The 16,734-nt window shown below is 33.5% G+C and overlaps 1 protein-coding gene across 11 annotated transcripts in view; it reads right to left on the bottom strand.

Annotated features, from left to right (window-relative positions):
* Nucleotides 1-16,734, bottom strand: part of LDLRAD4 (low density lipoprotein receptor class A domain containing 4) — a 440,516-nt gene that overhangs the window by 314,790 nt on the left and 108,992 nt on the right. Inside the window, exon 1 of one of the 11 annotated variants that reach the window (XM_039846518.1) lies at nucleotides 8,871-9,427. The exons of the other annotated variants lie outside the window; for them this stretch is intronic. The gene's annotated coding sequence lies outside the window, so the exon portion shown is untranslated. Of the gene's footprint in view, nucleotides 1-8,870; nucleotides 9,428-16,734 lie in introns of those variants that run through there. 11 annotated transcript variants of the gene reach the window in all.

Below are 16,734 nucleotides of genomic sequence, written 5' to 3'. Positions count from 1 at the left end.
TCAATGTTAATGGTTACACAATCTACAAAGGTGTAATCTGTGATGTCAAAAACATGAAGTGGGAAGCAGAGATATAAAGGAGTTGAGTATATATATGCAAATGAGGTTAAACTGGTATCCATTTATTGTTATAACTTTAGGATATTATAGGTAATCCCCAAGGTACCAAAAAAAAAAGTTTATAGAATATACACAAAAGTAAATGAGAAGAAAATCAAAACATGTCACTACAAAAAAAATCAACTAACACAACAATAATGAAGAAAATTAACAAAAAATGCTATAAGACAAAAAAGAAAACAAATAAAATAAAAACAAAACAATAACTAGTTCCTCCCTATCATAAAAGAAATAAATTCCCCTATCAGTAGATATAGATTAACAGAGTTTATCATTTTTTAAAAAAAAAATCCAACTATATGCCATTGACAAGAGACTCGCTTTGGACCTATGGACATTCACGGGTTAAAAGTGAAAGAATGGAAAACGATACTCCATGAAAATACTAATGAAAAGAGAGCAGGAGTGGCTATACTTATAACAGGCAAAAACAGACATGAAGTTGAAAACTGTTATGAGACCAAAAAAAAAACATATGATAAAAGAGTCAATAAGTCTAGAAGACTTACAGACAAAATATACACATATATACACATATTGACAAAACATCAAAGCTCAAAAATGTATGAAGCTATATTGACAGAACTGAAGAAAGAAATGAGATAGCTCTACAATAATAGGAGTCTTCAATACTCCACATTCAATAATGGATATAATGAAGAACAATAAGGAAATAGAGGACATGATTAACACTACAGACCAATCATACCATAGCAGACATATGTAGAACACTTGACTCAACGAAAGAAGAATATACATTTTTTTTGCAAGCGCACATGGAATATTCTTCAAGATAGAATATTAGCTAAGCAACAAAACAAGTTAATAAATTTGAAAAGATCGAAATCATACAAAGTACCTTCTAACCACAATAGAAAAAAACTAGAAATCAATATCAAAGGGAAAAGTAGATAATTTACAAACTTAAAGAACTTAAATAACATGCTATTAAAAAATTAATGAGTCAAAAAAATCATAAGGGAAATTGAAAAATATCTTGAGAGAAAAGAAAATAAAAATACAACATAACAAAACTTATGAAGTACAGCAAAGCACTTTTAAGAGGAAATTTATAGCTATGAACACTCATATTTAAAAAGATCTCAAATCAACAGCCTAGCTTTACACCTTAAGGAACTAGAAAGAGAAGAAAAAATTTAAACCCAAAGCTAGAAAGATGCAAATAAAGATTAGAAATAAATAAAACAGAGAATAGAAAAACATTAGAGAAAAATCAATGAAACCAAGAGTGGGTTCCTCAAAAGGATCAATTCTCCTAAAATATTGAAGATGAAGGAATACTTCCAAACTGCTTCTATGCAGCCAGAATTACTCTGATACCAAAGCCAATAAGAAAATAAAACTACAGACCAATAATTCCTCGTGAACATTAATACAAAGCTCCTCAACAAAATACTAGCAAAACAAATTTAAAAGCATGATGAAAGGATTATACAACACGATAAAGTAGATTTTATTTCTTGAATGCATAGATAATTCAATATACAAAAATCAATCAATGTAATCCACTACATTAACAAAATGAAAAAGAAAAACATGATCATCTCAATTAATGCAGAAAAAAATCATTTGATGAAATTCAACACCTGTTCATGATTTAAAAAATACTCAACAAACTAAGAATAGAAGGGAAATACCACATTAAAAAGGCCATCTATGAAAAACTCGCAGCTAATGTACTTATGATGAAAGACTGAAAGCTTTCCATCTAATATTGGGAATAAGACAAGGATGCCTACTTTCAGCACTTTTATTCAATATGGTACTAGAAGTCCTAGCCATACCAATTTGGCAAGAAAAAGAATTCCAAACTGGAAAAAAAAAAGAAAAAAAAGTAGATTTTCTCTGTTCACAAATGACATGATCCTATATGCAGAAAACCCTAAAGATTTCACAGAAACACGCACACACACAAAATTGTTAGGATAAATGAATTCAGCAAAGTTTCAGTATTGAAAATCAACATGGAAAAATCCACATAGTGTGTACCTACACACTAACAATAAACAATATGAAAAAGAAATTAAGAAAACATTTAAAATAGCATCAAAAGTAATAAAGTACTTAGAAATAAGTTTAATCAAGTATATGTAAGATTTATGTGCTAAAAACTAAAAAACACTGCTGAAAGAAATTTTAGAAGATACCAATAAATAGAAAGACATCTCAGGTCATAAATTAGAAGACTTAATATTGTTAAAATATCAATACTATCCAGTGATTCCACAGATTCAATGACAGTCCTACCAAAATATAACGACATTTTTGCCAAAACAGAAAAATCTATTCTGTAATTGGATTATCATGAAATATCAAGGAACCTCAAATAGCCAAAACAATCCTGGAAAAGAAGAACAAAGTCAGAGGTCTCATAGTTCTTAATTTCGAAACTTGCTAAAAAGCTGAGAGTTCCACTTAAGATAACAAAGTAGGTAAACACTGTGCTTGCCTCCTCTCATGACCACATCAACATTACAACTAAATCACAAAACAATCATAATTGAGAATCGCCTGAAGTATTGCTGAACAGAAGACCTATAACTAAGGATATACAGAAGAAGGCATATAGAGACTAGAAGGAGGGGCAAAAATGCAGAATGGGCTGGTCCCATACCCCCATGTGACAGTTAAAAATCAGGAGAAATATCTCGGCTTCATAGGTCCCCCCTGAGGAGCAAGGAGTCCAAATGCACACCAGGGTTTCCAGTCCAGAGCTCTAGTGCTGGGAAAAGAAGTCCCCATCACTTCTGGCTATGAAAACCAGTGGAAATTGTGGCTGAGTGAGACAGGAGGCTGCTGGAGTCCCAGGTACTCCTCTTAATGAGCTGGCACATGATCTTACTCCCTAAAAAACACGCTCACTCCGAGATCCAATTCTGGGGTAGCACCTTAAAAGGAATCATGGACATATGAGGAGGAATCGAATTGTCTGGCTTCAGGATGAGGACTAGAGGGGCGGCTTTCTCCCAGAAAGAAGTGCTGGCAGAAGTCATGGTTCTTTTATTGAGCCCTCACACCACCCACCATGCACATGCAGGTAGGTGCCATACCTGAGTCTTCATCAACCTGGCTAACACCATTCATCCTGTCCTGGTAATTCCCTAAGACCCCACCCTATCTAATTTGTTGGCCCACCTAACCTGCTTCTAGTGGCTTTTCCATACAAAAACTTGTCTTGGCTCATGCGGCAAACTTTCCTAAAATCTCTCAAAGGTTCACAAACCCTAAACAAGCAGTTTCTGACCTCACCATGTCTCAAACCTCTTTCTAAGTAGCCCCAAGCTAGACACTAACAGCAGCAGGCCTCGGATCACAGTTTAGCCACACCTAGGCACCTCCAAACCCAGCACAAGTAGTGACCACCTGCAGATCACTTTGTAGCTTATATCAAGTGGCCCTGGGCAGAACACAGGCAGCAGCAGACCTGGGTTGCACCAAAGCCCCTCCTAAGAGGCCCAAAAACAACATACCCAGGGGCCAGCTTCAGATACCACTAGAACACCACCCAACCACCACCCAAAGGGTAGACTCGGCAGGCACCAGAGCCCCGCAAAAGCAAATTCTGCTCCATTGGGTCAGCCCCTACATAACAGCTCCTCCACTGTAGTCAAGGCCAGTCCTCACAACCAATCAGCCTTAGGGTCAATTCTTCCCACCCACTGACATATCAAAAGCAACCAAGGCTCAACAGCAACAGAAGGGCACACACAACCCACACAAGAAACACACCTGGAGAACCTGGCTCAGATGACCAGGTAAACTGTGCCACTGGGCCCAACAGGACACCTACTATATAAGGCTACTCTACAAAGAGACATAGCAGCTCTATTTCACACACACACACACACACACACACACACACGCACACACACACACACACTAAATATATAAATAACAAGGAGGCAGTCAAAATGGAGAGACAAAGAAACAAGTCCCAAATGAAAGAACAAAACAAAACTCCAGAAAAAGAACTAAATATAATGGAGACAAGCAATCTACAAGATGCAGAGTTCAAAACACTGATTATAAGGATGCTCAAAGATCTCAGTGAGAATTTCAACAAAGAGATAGGAAACATAAAAATGAAGATAGAAAACATAAAAACAACTAGTCATAATGAAAAATACAATAACTGAAATGAAGACTACATTAGAGGGGAAAAAAAAACAGAAGATTAGATTAAGCAGAGGATAGAATCAGCTATTTGGAAGACAAGGTAGCAGAAAACCCCCAATCAGAACAGCAACAAGAAAAAAAAAGAGTCCAAAAAAAAAAATTAAGGGACCTCTGGGACAACATCAAGCGTACCAACATTTACATCGTCGGGGTACCAGAAGGAGAGGAGAGACAGCAAGGAATTAAAAACCTATTTCAAGAAATGATGACAAAAATCTTCCCTAACCTGGTGAAGGAAATATATATACACAAGTCCAAGAAGTACGAAGAGTCCCAAACAAGATGAATCCAAAGAGGCACATACCAAGACACATCAAATTTAAAATGCCAAAGCTTAAAGACAAAGAATCTTAAAAGCAGCAAGAGAAAAGCAGTTATCTACAAGGAAGCTCCCATAAGACTGTCAGCTAATTTCTCAACAGAAACTTTGTGGGCCAGAAGGGACTGGCATGAAATACTCAAAGTGATGAAAAGTAAGGACCTACAACCAAGATGACTCCACCCAGCAAAGCTATCATTTAGAATTGAAGGAAAGATTCCCAAGCAAGAAATAGCTAAAAAAGTTCATTACCAGCAAACTAGTATTACAAGAAAGGTTAAAGGGACTTCTTTAAGAAAAAGAAGAAAAAAATAGATCAAAAATATAAATAATAAAATGGCAATAACTACACATCCATCAACAATTATTTTAAATGTAAATGAATTAAATATTCCAATCAAAAGATATAGTGTAGTTGAATGGATAAGAAAACAAGACCCTTACACATGCTGCCTACAAGAGACTCAATTCAGACTGAAACACACACACAGACTGAAAATAAATAGATGGAAAAAGATATTTCATGAAAATAAAAACAAAAAAGTAAGTGGGGGTAGCACTATTTATACCAGATAAAAGAGACTTTAAAACAAAGGCTATAACAAGAAACAAAGAAGGATCCAGTAATACCATTTCTAGGTAGTTATCTGAAGATATTACTTCAAAGGGTTGTGTGAATTCATATGTTCATTGCAGCATTATTTACAATAGCAAAATTTGGAGGCAACCCTGATGTCCATCAATAGATGAATACATAAAGAAGAGGTGGTACATATATACAATAAAATATTACTCAACCACATAAAAGAATGAAATCATGCCATCTGCAACGACATAGATCAACCTAGAGGGTATTGTGCTGAGTGGAGTAAGTTAGACAGAGAAAGACAAATGTCATATGATTTCACTTATATGTAGAATCTAGAGAACAGAATAAATGAATCAATAGAACAGAAATGAGCTCATAGATACAGAGAGCATTTTTGTGGTTCCCAGAATGGGTGAGGGTCAGGGAGATGGGTGAATGGTAGGGGGAGATTAAAGGTACAAATTGGTATTTACAAATAGTCATGGGGATATAGAGTATAGCATGCGAAATATAGTCAGTAGTATTGTAATAACTATGTATGGTGTCAGATGAGTACTGGATTTAACAAGGTGATCATTTTATAAGTTACATAAGTGTCTATTCACTATGTTGTACACTTGAAACTAAGATAATATTGTATGTCAATTGAAAACAAAAATAATTTAAAATTTGCTATAAAGCTACAGTGATTAAAACAGTGTGGTACAAGCATAAAGACAAATATACAATCTAATGGAATAGAGAGCCCAGATCATTCAACAGGCAAAAAAGAGTCTTTCCAAAAAATGGGTTGAGATAACTTAATATTCATTTGCAAAACAATGAATTTGGACCTTTCCCTAATACCATATATAAAAATTAATTCAAAATGAATTAAACCTAAATGTAAGAGCTAAAACTATAAAACTCTCAGAAGAAAATATAGGGAGAAAGTTTTGTGACACTGAATTTGGCAATGATTTCTTAGATATAATACCAAAAACACGGGTGAGAAAAGAATAGGTAAATTTGACTTCATCGAAATTTAATACTTGGGCATCAAAGGACACTATCAAGAGAGTGAAAAGGCAACTCACAGAATTGGAGTAATAATTCAAATAATGTATCTGATAAAAGATTGATATCCAAACTATATAAAGAACATCTGCAACACAAACACAAAACAAAACAAAACATACAAATTGATTAAAATATAAGCAAAGGACTGGAATAGACATTTCTTCGAAGAAGATACATAATTGTCCAATGTGCACAATAAAATATGTTCAACATCACAAATCCTTAGGAAAATGCAAATCCAAACCACACATTGAGATACCACTTCACACCCATTAGATTGGCTATTATTGAAAAGAGGAGAAGGGAAGAGAAAAGCAGAAAATAACAAGAGTTACCAAGACATGGAGATATAGGAACCTTTGTGCATTGCAAGTGAGAATGAATAATAATACAGTTGCTGTGGCAAACGGTATGGTGATTCCTCAAAAAATTAAACAATTACTATATACTCAAGCAATTCTACTTCCAATTACATATCTAAAAGTCCTGAAAGCAGACTTAAACAGATATGTGTATACCAATGTTCATAGAAGCATTATTCATAGTAACCAAAAGGTGGAAATAATCCAAGTATCCTTCAAATAATGAATGGTTAAGCAAAAGCAAAATGGGGTATGTATACACACAATGAAATATTATTCAGCCTTTAAAAGGAAGGAAATTCTGTACAGCCACTATGGAAAACAGTATGGAGCTTCCTCAAAAAATTAAGAAATGACCTACCATATGATCCAGAAATCCCTCTGCTGGGTATTTACCCCAAAGACTTGAAAACTAATATCCAAAAAGATATTTGCACACTGATGTTCACAGTAGCATTATTCACGGTGGCCAGGACATAGAAGCAACTGAAATGTCCTACGATAGCTGATTGGCTAAAGTAGCTGTGGTATATATATACAGTGGAATATTACTCAGCCATAAGAAGAGATGAAATACTGCCATTTTTGACAACATGGATAGACTTCGAGATAATAATGCTAAGCAAAAGAAGCCAGACAGAAAAAGCTGAAAATCACATGATATCACTTATATGTGAGATATAAACCTAAAAGCAACAAATGAACAGGACAAACAAACAGAGATTCATGGAAAAGGACTATAGACTAATGGTTACCAGACCATAGAGGGCAGAGGGAGCGGGTAGGTAGACAGGGTAAAGGGGGTCAAATATGTGGTGACAGAAAGAAATCTAACTATAGGAGGTAACTACACAGTGTAAATATATATATGCCTTATTGTTAAAGTGTACAGCTAAAACTTATTGAATTTCGTTAACCAAAGTCACCATTAATAAATAAATAAATTAATTAAATTAACAAACAAATAAGTGGGGTCTGCCTGCTCTGATGGTGCCATCATCACAGCCCTTCTCAACAAACCTGGCCTCGTCCCAGGATGGTTGGAAGCTCAGGTGAGAGATGTGAACCCTAAGAAAGTGGGTTTAACTGCAGCCGAAAAGGGGGACTGTAAGCACAGACGGCTGCTGCAGGTTTTTACATAGCACCCATGTGAAGAAGGGACAGATTTTTCTCATTTTTATCCTACATATGTCTTCTCTTTGGACAGATGATGCATTCATTTCCTGTTGCTGTATGATAAATTTCCACAAATTTATTGGCTTGAAAAATAGATAGATAGATAGATAGATAGATAGATAGATAGATAGATAGATAGATAAAATAAAAGGAAGGAAATTCTGACATTTGGTAAGCCAGACACAAAAAAACAAATACTAGAGATTCCATTCATATGAAGTACCTAGAGTAGTCAAATTCATAGAGACAAAGTAGAATGGTGGTTGCCAGAGGGTGGAGGAAGAGGGAATGGGGACTTAAGTGTTTAGTGGGAACAGAGTTTCATTTTGAAAAGAAGAAAAAGCTCTGGAGGTGAATAGTGGTCATGGTTGAACAACAGTATAAATGTACTTAATGTCATGAAACTGTACAATTAAAAATTGTTAAAATGGTAAATATTTTTATGTATATTTTAGCCACAATATTAAAAAATAATTTAAAAACATTAACATTCCCTGGCTCTAGCAAGTGAGATTGAGTGATTTTTATTTCCTTTATAAAATTGTTTATTACCTCTATTTTCAAACTGCTTTCATAATATTTTATTACTGTCTTAATAAAAGAAAAAACCTTTGTTTTATTATTTTAAAAGAAAGAATATCAGCATTGCATTTTGGTATTGTATTTATTCTAGCTATCTATAGTTTTATTTCTGTTTTTATGCAAATTTTTTACCTTTGTATATGAAAAGGACACTTTCACAAGCTTAATAGATAAATAAAAGGAAAAAAAATTAAAGAAATGACATGTTTTCCAACATAATGCATTAATTTTTCAAAAGCTATTATTTTAATCAGAAATATTATTCTCAAGCTGCAATGGAAATTAGTACTTGAAATATGGGATATAGAACTATCAAATGCCATCCTCTTCCCTACCAAAATATGCTATGTCTCACGTATTGTAAATTAAGTATAAACAAATTTTTAAACTATTTTATGAATTCTTCAAAAATCATGTGTATTCTCTCATCCAACCCCAAAACACACAAAATATCCCCTAGACTCACCGTTGTCCTCTTCAGAGGAAATAAATTCAATGGAAAACATCATTTTGAAACACCACCATCTTCCCTGTCTACTCTCCACCCTGAGTCTCCCACAAATCTACCCAGGTGAAAAAAAAAAGCCAGAATATGTGTACAGGACACAAATGTATAACTAAGTTTGATCTTATTATGATCTTAAGTGTTAGCAATTAATCCTTATACAGAGTAACAACCGCCAATAATGTCTGAATACTAGACTGTGTTCTTCACAGAAATGCAAAAATGAAGAACATAGCATGTTTCAATTCTATTTTCACCAGAACTTTATCTTTACAGAGTAAACATGTGTGAGAGTAACCTTTACACTCTCAGAAATACGGACAAACAAATCCACCAACGCTGCATTCAAGAACAGCACAACAATGTTCAGGGCTGAGGATCCTGTCAGAGTCAACAGCAGCAGTTACTGTTTTTAGATCTCTGTTTCAGGAAGCTCAGTCACTCTAAACTTGTGAAGGAAAGAAATCTGATTTTATCCACTCATTCTCATCTCCACAGAATGTCTGATTAGAGGTCCCCTTAAACAAAGTAAAAAGAGAACTCAATTTTTAGTGAGTCCAGTTGTAAAATAGAAAACTAAAGGAGAATAAAAAGTTAAAATAGTAGATGATATAAAACATTATCGTATTCAGAACAGTTGCGAAAAAAACAAAAAAAACCAGCACATGAGGATAGAGATCCTTATCTATCTACAGTCTCCTTCTTGGGTCACAGATGGAAGGATAAAATGGAAGAAAATAGGGAGCAAGGAAGGGAGGAAACTTGAAACTGTAGATCATGAAGTTCTTAGTGTACCACTAAGGTGCAAAATTTTTCTAAAACCATCACTTGCTAACTTAGATGCATCTACCTCTGTAACATTAATTTCCAATGAAACTAAATTTCTTTTGACTATATAACTACATTGTTGTGACTACATTTCCAGTCCTGAAGAAACATCATAGTGTAGTGACAGAGCACAAACTTCTAAACTTGGTTTTGAACATTCACCCTGCCTTTTGTTGGTTGATAACAATCAAGTTATTTAACATTTGTGAAACTACTTTCCTTATCCATAATAATGGATACAACAGAACTTTATCCTACTCTAGATATCAAACAAACACAAAAGGACAGTGAAAAAATAGTAGGGAATTTTCAAACAGCTTTCCATGTAACTAAGAGATATACAATCTACAGACTTTAAAATAACCTTTAAGAACTGCCAGAGGCAGCTGACATTAGGCAGAAAGTGCATAGGGGAAAGCAAAGAAGAAAAGCATGGAGAAATGGAAGGGCTCAGGGTTGGAAGATACCAAGCACCATAGACAAAAACATACTTGAAGGGGAAAAGCATATCCTAAAGAACACAAGCTATATTCCATGGCAGGAGTAATGTAGTGGCGGAAACCCTTCAGGAACTACATAGGTTCAAAGAATCAGAAGAGATAAGAATATTCTAAGAATCTCAAGAGCTGGAAAAAAAAATCTCATGGATGAGACATTTTGTAGGAAATAGTCCTATCTCTGATGCAGCAGAGAGGAAGGGAGGCTCTGGGGTGTGCAGCTACCATGGAAGCTTCCTCATACCACAATACCTTTTATAAAATGTTGGCTTTGGAAAACCCAACTCGCTCAATGATGAATAGTAAAAAAGGAAATGGAAAAGCAATTAAAAAGATATTCTATGAAAAAATGTAAAACTTATCAAGAGACATAGAAGACATGCTAGAATGCCATTGGGCAGATAAAGCTGTAACCAAATATTTTGCCTTAAAATTTTAAAACTTTAAGAGCCAAGCACCTCTATGGAAACAAAGGATAGAGAAAAAGACCACAAAGTACAAACATAAGAATTCAAGGTAGAAAGAGTAAGAATAAGAGGAGGTAAATACAATATGACCTGGCAGAAATCAGAAAACAAAATTAAGGAGAAAAAGTCATAGAAGTGAAGGTGAATTTGAAAAGAGCACAAGACAAAAAAGGTATTGAAGAAAACAAAGGAAGGGGTAGTGGACAGGGATAGGGATTTGAAAGGCCAAGGAAATGAAACTGAACTAAAGAAAGACTCAGAAGAATTAGGGAGAAAAAGAATAGATTTTGAAAAATGGTAAATAAGATTCGACATATGCATAATTGGAATTTCTAGAATATAAAACAAACCATGTAGTAAAACAAATATTCAAAGACATTATTCAGGAAAATTTTCTTGAATACAAGACTTAAATCTATATAATGAAAAGGCACAGAGGGTAACTCAAGTGATAAAGAAATTGACCCAGAGTGGTCAACAACTAGGCATAGCCTAGTAAAATTGAACTTACTAAATATGGACTTTCAAAATAAGGAACAGCTTCGGGGCAGCCAAGCCCAAAAAAAAAAAAAAATCAAGTCACTGATTAAAGGCAAATGCGTTAATCTGTTCTTATATTTCTTCAAAGCCAATACCATGAATCAGTAGAGTAAATCTTCAGAATTCTTAAAACACTTAAGTAAAAAAAGCATACACCAAGGATTTAAAATCCAGCCAGACATTCCTTCAAATGTAAAGAAAACAGACTAATAGTTTTGAACATTTCAGAACTCTTGAATCCAAGAGAAAACTGGAGAAACGAAGACAAAAGAACTGGTAATTGAATTCGTTTTACTGTAAACTAAGATTAAAACAAATATAAGGATTAAAGTAATGGTCCAAATATAAATTTTATAATGTGTGACAATGTAAAAATGATACAACAGCAAAAGTTGTAATAGTGGAGAAGAGCAGTAGAAGATGGCTGGTGATTGAGTCACGTCACTGTTTGCATAGTAGCTGAGAATCAAAAGGTGTAATTTAAATGTGATGAGAAAAAAGTAATAGACTATAAGTATATCTAACAATATAAAGATAAACACTAAAAATATAATTGACTAACATCGAGTATAGAAGGAGACAGAGTGAGGAAGAAGACATGTGGTAAACATCATTATTGCTCATTGCAGGAGCTCCTCTCTAACAAAAGAGAGGAGTAAATGTATTTCATAAAGTTATAATCCAAAATGTTACCACTAGAAAAATACAAAATTGTAATTATCAAAAATAATATAAATTTTAAAAACATCCCATAACAAGAGACTTAAAAGACTATAAAAACAGAAAACATATAACATAATTTAGATATAACAAATCTACCTACCATATCAATAACAAGCTTATGTCTAAACTAAATAAACTTAATTTTCAGGTGACGCCATGAAGCAAAATTCAACTCATTCTCAGCAAACTAGGAGCAGAGAGAAAGGAGCTTCCTTAATAAAGAACATCTACAAGAAACCTACAGGTAACATTATACTTCATGGTGAGAAACTAAGTTTTTTGCTAAGATCAAGAATAAAACAAGTATGTTTTCTCTCATCACTCCTTCTCAACAGAAGTCCTAGCTAATGCAGTAATACAAGAAAATGAAATAAAAGGTATATAGATTGGAAGGAAGAAATAAAATTGTCTTTGTCACAGAAGACATGATATTTTTATGCAGAAAATCCAAAAAAAATAAAAAAGACAAAAAGCTCTTGAAACTAATTGTTATTATAGCAAGGCTGCAGGGCACATGGTTAATAGTAAAAAGTCAATCACTTTCCTATTACCAGCAATAAGCAAGAATTTGAAATTTAAAACAATATCATTAGATCAGCACCCACAAAAATGAAATACTTACATATAAACCTAACAAAATATGTAGAAAACTTATATAAGGAAAACTATACCAAACTGAATGAAATCAAAGAACTAAATAAATAGATACTCCATTTTTATGGATAGGAAAACTCAGTATTGTCCAGAAGTCAGTTCTTTTCAAACCGATCTACAGATTCAAAGCAATCTCAATCAAAATCACAGCAAGTTATTTTGTGGATACCAACAAACTGATTCTAAAGTTTATATGGAGAGGCAAAATAACCAGCTAACACAATACTGAAGAAGAACAAAGTCAGAGGACAGACACTACCTGACTTCAAGACTTACTATAAAGTGACAGTAACCGAAACAGTGAGATACTGATAAAGGAATAGACAGATTAATGTCTATAATAAAGAGCCCAGATAGACCCACATAAATATAGTCAGCTGATCTTCGACAAAGAAGCAAAGGCAATACAATGGAGAAAACAATCATTTTTTCAACAAATGGAGCTTGAACATCCACATGCAAAAAAAAAAAGAATCTAGACACAGACCTTACACTTTCCACAAAAATTAACTCAAATTAGACCATAGACAAATATAAAATGTAAAACTATAAAAGTCCCAGAAGATAACATAGGAGAAAATCTAGAAGACTGTGGGTATGACAATGACTTTTTAATACAACACCAAAGTCACAGTTCATGAGAAAAATAATTGATAAGCTAGACTTCATTAAAATTTAAAACTTCTGCTCTGTGAAAGACAGTCAAGAGAATCAGAAAACAAGCCACACACTGCGAGAAAATATTTGTAAGAGAAATCTGATTTTTAAAAAGCTGTTATCCAAAATATACAAAGAACTCTTAAAACTCAACAATAAGAAAATAAACAACCTGAATAAAAAATGAGCCAAAGACCTGAGCAGAAACCTTACCAAAGAAGGTACACAGATGGAAAATAAGCAAATGAAAAGATACTCAATATCATATGTCATTAGGGAATTGCAAATTAAAACAACAAAGAGATACCACTGTACATTTGTTATAACAGCAAAAATCCAAAACACTAACACCACTAAATGTTGGTGAGGATGTGAAACAACAAGAACTCTTGTTTAATGTTGACAGGAATGCAAAATAGTATGGCTAAATTGGAAGACAGTTTTGCAATTTCTAACAAAATTAAACATGCTCTTACTATACAATCTGTCAATTGTGCTCTTTGGTATATATACAATGAGTTGAAATCTTATAACTACACAAAAACCTGCAGAGATGTTTATAGAAGCTTATTCAACATTGCCAAAACTTGAAAGAAACCAAGATGCCCTTCAGGAAGTGAATAGATAAATTGTGGTACATCCAGACAATTTATAGTTCTGCACTAAAAAAAAAAAAGAGCTAGGAAACCATGAAAAAACATGGAGGAAACTTAAATGCATATTCTTAAGTGAAATAAGGCAATCTGAAGAGGTTACATACAGTGTGATTCCAACTTCATGATTTTCAGGAAAAAGCAAAACAATGAAGACAGTAAAAGAACCAGTGGTTACCAAGGGTTGCAGGGAGGAATGAACAAGTAGAATACAGAGAAATTTTAGGGCAGTAAATTTGTTCTGTATGATACTATAAATGTGGATACATGTCATTACACGTTTGTCAAAACCCGCAGAATGTACAAAATCAAGAGTGGACCATAATGTAAACTGTGGACTTTGGGCAACAATCATGTGTCAGTGCAGGTTCCTTGATTGTAATGAATATACCACTCTGGTATGAAATGTTAATAGTGAGGCTGTGCCATATGGGAACAAGAGGCATATATATGAGGAATCTCTGTACCTTCCACTCAATTTTTCTGTGAACTTAAAAGTGCTCTAAAAAAATAGACTACTAAAAAAAGGAAAATTCAACACACAGAGAATTGTTTTGCTCAACTTGATACAAAAAAAAAAATTAGAAATTCTGAATGAAATGAAAAGTTTCTAGGAAAATATAATTTACCAAAGCTCATCATACCAAAGATATGTTAACTAACTTTCACAGAAAATATAGAAAAGGTTGTCAAAAAGATATCCCCCCAAATAGTGCCAAATCACTTTCACTAAAGTAGTCAACTACCACAGATAATTCTAATGCTATTTATACTGTACTAGAGGAGAGGAAAAGAGTAACTATCTATTTTTAATAAGAAGCAAATTAAACAATTGATAACGAAAACCTGATACAGATCAAGCAAAAAGCAGACTATTCACTTAATACATTCAATGCAAAAATCATAAAACATTATTCAACATCTACTAAGAGTATAATATGATAAACTGCAGTTTATTTAGAAAACAAACACATAGTTCAATATCATACATTTATTATCATATCGATTATATTGGTCATGCTTAACAAACATCAGATAAAAGATTAGGAATGAGACAAAGACAGCTTCTACCACCACTATGTTTAATACTCTAGAGGAGATATTAGCAAATGTGATTTGATAACCATCCAGAAAGAAACTGAAGCTTTTGCTTTAAAAAGTGGAAAAGAAGAGTATATAAAATGATGGGTATTTGCAAATAATATGACTATATACCTGAAAATTCCAAGAAGATCATCTGAAAAACTACTACAAATAATCAGATCCTATTTAAAGTAGCAACAAAAATGATTACATTTCCAAGATTAAACACCAATAAGATTTGTGTCAAGGACACTTTAAAATATCACTTTATGAACACGAAAGAAGTCTTGAACAAATGGCAAGATATACCATAATGATATCAATTCTCCCAAATGTACACTTATATCATGATTTCAATAAAATATACAATTTTTTAAACTAGACAAGCTTGATTCTAAAGCTAAAATGGAAAATTTTTTTTTTAAAAAGTGTAGTCCAACTATTGGAGGGAGTGGAAAATCACATCAGATATTAAGACATATATAAAGCCTTAATAATAAATGAATAATGATGAAAAGAATAGAAAGATTAATGAATTAGTATAAAAAGTACAAAACTAGATCCAAATACAAATGGTAATTTAGCATATCATAAAGGTGCATTTCAAATCAGCAAGTAAAAATGGACTAGTCAATAAATGGTATTAGAGTTAGGTAACTATCTGAAAAAAAAGAAAACTGAATCAATAAGTTACGCCACAGCAGGATAAATTCCAAATGGATGAAAGAGCTAATATTAAAAAAAAAAAGTCCTAAAAGTAATAGAAGAACATGGGAAAATTTCTTTATAACTTCAGAAGACCCTCCTATTATTCTAAACCCAAAAGTCACAAAAAGGAAGATTTGATTGATAGATTTGACTGCATAAAATCAAAAACTTATTCATGGAAGGGGAAAAATATAAGTAAAGTAAAAAATAAATAAAAAACTGACTAAAAGGCATATTCAAAAGCTTTAAGCTAAAATGAATGCAATTAATATATTCCACAGAGTTGTAAAGATCATATTAGCTAGCCCAGTCCCTAATACAAAATATAGACTCAATAAATTTTAAGTCCCCACCTCCGCCCTCTCCCTACCCCTCAACAGGACAACACTACAAAGCACAATAATGTGAGCCCAAAAGCAAAGCAAGAGGACCATGTTCTTTGTACTCTTGACAACCCAACATGGGAATTTAGTGAGGCCTGTCAGGAGGAAAACATCTCTGTTTCTCCAAGCACACGCTTCTCAAGTCTCTGAGTCATTTCAGAGATCTGGATTCCAGGATCTCCATATTCTCATAATTCATTAGCCACTTCCTTTCATTTTAAACTGAGCTCATGTCCTCCGATTCTTAGGAACAAACTTTCCTTCATCTTGCCAATCCATTTAGTACTACTTCTATTTGAGGCCAAAATCTTTAATTAAAAGAAAGAAAAAATGTATGCACTATAGTAAATGTCCACTCTCTCTCTACTTTCCACTTATAACTTCCATGAAATATGGCATCCATTTTGAAGACTTGCTTGAAACTGTGCTCATAAACAATGACTCCCTTCTCACCACTTTGCTGTTTCTTTCTCAGTCAGTCCTTACCCAAATTTAATTTTTCTGCATGGTGATGCTGTTGCCTGTCCATTCCTCAAAACTCCTTCCTTAATTTCAGCAGCACCATATTCTTGGATGCCATAAGTACTTATTATTAACCAAGGGCTAGGTGCTATGCTAGAATAACCTCAAAC

This window comes from Pteropus medius, unplaced genomic scaffold (genome assembly GCF_902729225.1).
Source record: "Pteropus medius unplaced genomic scaffold, Ma_sr-lr_union100, whole genome shotgun sequence".
NCBI classification, from domain to species: domain Eukaryota; kingdom Metazoa; phylum Chordata; class Mammalia; order Chiroptera; family Pteropodidae; genus Pteropus; species Pteropus medius.
The sequence above is the reverse complement of the archived record's forward strand: the minus strand, read 5'-3'. Positions and strand labels throughout refer to the sequence as shown.